General features: G+C 53.4%; 1 pseudogene across 1 annotated transcript; it reads left to right on the plus strand.

Annotated features, from left to right (window-relative positions):
* Positions 1–488: 488 nt before the first annotated feature.
* Positions 489–3,893, plus strand: LOC101018750 (annotated as a pseudogene). Its single transcript, XR_159973.5, has one exon. The product of XR_159973.5 is annotated as an aconitate hydratase, mitochondrial pseudogene (transcript).
* The last annotated feature ends 258 nt before the right edge of the window (positions 3,894–4,151 follow it).

Raw genomic sequence — 4,151 nt, forward strand, 5'->3', positions numbered from 1 at the left:
CTAATTTTTGTATTTTTAGTAGAGACGGGGTGTTGCCAGTTTGGCCAGGCTGGTCTCGAACTCCTGAGCTCAGGTGATCACCCCGCCTTGGCTCCCAAAGTGCTGGGATTACAGGCATGAGCCACTGCATCCGGCCATTAGCAGCCTCATTTAAAAAGGTAAAAAGAAATATGACAATGATTGTAATAATGTAATCAATATTAAAAATGATTGTTGGGGGCCAGGCACGGTGGCTCACGCATGGAATCCCAGCACTTTGGGAGGCTGAGGCGGACAGATACTGAGGTCGGGAGTTCGAGACCCGCCCAACCAACATGGAGAAACCCCCATCTCTACTGAAAATGCGAAATTAGCCGGGGCCATGGTGGTGCATGCCTGTAATCCCAGCTACTCTGGAGGCTGAGGCAGGAGAATCGCTTGAACCTGGGAGACGGAGGTTGCGGTGAGCCGAGATTGTGCCATTGCACTCCAGCCTGGGCAACAAGAGCGGAAGTCCATTTCAAAAAAAAAAAAAAAGCTTGTTTAAGTATATTCTTTTGCTCCTACTAAGTCTTCAAAACCCAGTGTGCCTTTTACACTAAGGGTGCGTCTCCGTTCCAACTAGCCACAGCTGAAGTGGTCAGCAGCCACATGGGACTGGCGGCCTGCAGGCTGGACAGCACCAGTCCAGGTGTATCCAGCGAGTTGCTGAGGATGGCAGGATAGAAAGGAGGAGTATGAAATCGTGCTGGAATGTGCAAGCGGATTTAATCTTATTGATTAAAGATGTCCACTAGGTGGCGATATATGCAAGGAATGAAAATTTTCTATGTGGCTGGCATTGTTAATATATGCAATTATTTGTAGACAAAATTCAGTATTTCCATCATCCCTGCAAGATGAGTAAGAGGATGTTCATTTTGCAGATGAGGAAAATGAACCTGAAGCAACCTAGGCGTCTGGTGAAAGGGTTTCCAGCCGGCAACCGGAGGAGGAGGCGGAAATCAAGCCCAGGTGTGTCTGGTGCCGGAGCCCAGAGGCTTCCCAGATCCGCACACTTCATGCTCACCCATCTGCCAGCCACACAGAGGTCCTGGATGTCTGGTGGGCAATGAGCAAGTGACAGAGAGTCCGTGTGATGAGGTTGCTCAGGCTGATGTGACAGCAGTGAGAAGAGGCATCTCATCTCATCCCTAACCAGATGGGGTTAGGGATGGTGTCCTGGAGCAGCCAACCAGAGAGAGTGACATCACTGATAAGGAGGCAGATTCACACGCCCTCATCTTTATCAGTGCACGAAATGGCACCCTACGGCCTGCTGGTGACCCGACTGCAGAAAGCTCTGGGTGTGCGGCCTCAGTCCTGTGCCTCAGTCCTGTGCCAACGGGCCAAGATGGCGACGAGCTACTTTGAGGCCAATGAGTACATCCACTATGACCTGCTAGAGAAGAACATTAACATTGTTCGCAAATGACTGAACCGGCCTCTGATCCTCTTGGAGAAGATCGTGTATGGACACCTGGATGACCCGGCCAGCCAGGAAACCGAGCAGGGCAAGACATACCTGTGGCTACGCTGGACCGCGTGGCCATGCTGCAGTTCATCAGCAGTGGGCTGCCCAAGGTGGCCGTGCCGTCCACCATCCAGTGACCATCTGATAGACACCCAGCTTGGGGACGAGAAAGACCTGCGCCGGGCCAAGGACATCAACCAGGAAGTTTATAATTTCCTGGCAACTGCCTGTGTCAAATATGGTGTGGACTTCTGGAGCCTTGGATCTGGAATCATTCACTAGATTATTCTGGAAAACTATGCATATCTTAGGGTTCTTCTGATTGGCACTGACTCTCACATCCCCAGTGGTGGCAGCCTAGGGGGCATCTGCATTGGAGTTGGGGGTGCTGACGCTGTGGAGATCATGGCTGGGATCCCCTGGGAGCTGAAGTGCCCCAAGGTGATTGGCATGAAGCTGAAGGGCTCCCTCTCCAGTTGGACCTCACCCAAAGATGTGATCCTGAAGGTGGCAGGCATCCTCATGGTGAAAGGTGGCACAGGTGCAATCATGGAATACCACAGGCCTGGCGTAGACTCCGTCTCCTGTGCTGGCATGGTGACAATCTGCAACATAGGTGCAGAAATTGGGGCCACCACTTCCGTGTTCCCTTACAACCACAGGATGAAGAAGTACCTAAGCAAGACCAGCCGGGGAGACATTGCCAATCTAGCTGATGACTCCAAGGATCACTGGGCGCCTGACCCTGGCTGCCATTATGACCAACTAATTGAAATTAACCTCAGTGAGCTGAAGCCGCACATCCATGGGCCTTTCACCCCTGACCAGGCTCGCCCTGTGGCTGAAGTGGGCAAGGTGGCAGAGAAGGAAGAATGGCCTCTGGACCTCCGAGTGGGTTTGATTGGTAGCTGCAACAATTCAAGCTATGAAGATCTGGAGCGCTCAGCAGCTGTGGCCAAGCAGGCACTGGCGCATGACCTCAAGTGCAAGTCCCAGTTCACTGTCGTCCCGGCCAATGCTTGTGGCCCCTGCATTGGCCACTGGGGCAGGAAGGACATCCAGAAGGGGAAGAAGAACACAATCGTCACCTCCTACAACAGGAACTTCACGGGCCACAGTGACGCAAACCCCGAGACCCATGCCTTCGTCACGTCCCCAGAGATTGTCACAGTCCTGGCCATTGCGGGAACCCTCAAGTTCAACCCAGAGACTGACTACCTGCTGGGCAAGGATGGGAAGAAGTTCAAGCTGGAGGCTCCGGATGCAGATGAGCTTCCCCAAGCAGAGTTTGACCCCGGGCAGGACACCTACCAGCACCCCCACAAGGACAGCAGTGGATAGCACGTGGATGTGAGCCCCACCAGCCAGCGCCTGCAGCTTCTGGAGCCTTTTGACAGGTGGGATGGCAAGGACCTGGAGGACCTGCAGATCCTCATCAAGGTCAAAGGGAAGTGTACTACTGACCACATGTCGCCTGCTGGCCCCTGGCTCAAGTTTTGTGGGCACTTGGACAACATCTCCAACAACCTGCTCACTGGTGCCGTCAACACTGAAAACAGCCAGGCCAACTCCATGTGCAGTGCCGTCACCCAGGAGTTTGGTCCCGTCCCTGACACTGCCCGCTACTGCAAGAAACATGGCATCGGGTGAGTGGTGATCAGGGACAAGAACTATGGCGAGGGCTCGAACCGGGAGCATGCATGCAGCGCTAGAGCTTCACCACCTCTGGGGCCGGGCCATCATCACCAAGAGCTTTGCCAGGATCCACAAGAACAACCTGAAGAAGCAGGGGCAGCTGCCCCCGACCTTCGCTGACCCAGCCGACTAAACAAGGTTCACCCTGTGGACAAGCTGACCATTCAGGGCCTGAAGGACTTCGCCCCTGGCAAGCCCCTGAAGTGCGTTATCAAGCACCCTGATGGGACCCAGGAGACCATCCACCTGAACCACACCTTCGACGAGATGCAGATCAAGTGGTTCCACGCCGGCAGTGCCCTCAACAGAATGAAGGAGCTGCAGCAGTGAGGGCGGCGCCTCCCACCACACCCCAGCCCCACCCCCCAGCGCTGGCTTCATGTTCAAGTTCAGCTCCACACACGCCATCAGCCGATCCAATCCATCCAGCCATGGGCTCTGATTCCAAGGCGGTGTGACCAGACATGCTTCCTGCTCCCCTGCTCAGCCTGCAGAGTGACTGTGGTTGGGGGGTTCTTAAAATAACTTTTTAGCCCCTGTCTTTCTATTTTTAGTGTTTGGTTCAGATCTTAAGCAGCTCCATGCAACTGTTTATTTTTATTGACAAGACTCCCATCTAAAGTTTTTCTCCTGCCTGATCATTTCATTGGTGGCTGAAGGATTCGAGAGAACCTTTTGTTCTTGCAAGGAAAACAAGAATCCAAAAAAAAAAAAAAAAAGGCAGATTCAGCAAGCTGCTGTGGGGAGGTGTCGAGAGCAGCTCTTTGGGGGATCACACATAACACCCTGTGGCTAGAATAGGGTCCAGGGTATGCTGTGAGGTGAACATGTGGGGTGAGAGCAGTAGAGATGTCAGCAGTGGGCACGGCACCGTGGGTATTCTACCTCCAGAGCAGCGGGATTTAAGCAGGCAATTGATATGAAGGGTTTTACTACCTAGAGGGCTCCACACCCCAGATGCAGA

The sequence above is a fragment of the Papio anubis genome, chromosome 1 (assembly GCF_008728515.1).
Source record: "Papio anubis isolate 15944 chromosome 1, Panubis1.0, whole genome shotgun sequence".
Taxonomy (NCBI): Eukaryota; Metazoa; Chordata; class Mammalia; order Primates; family Cercopithecidae; genus Papio; species Papio anubis.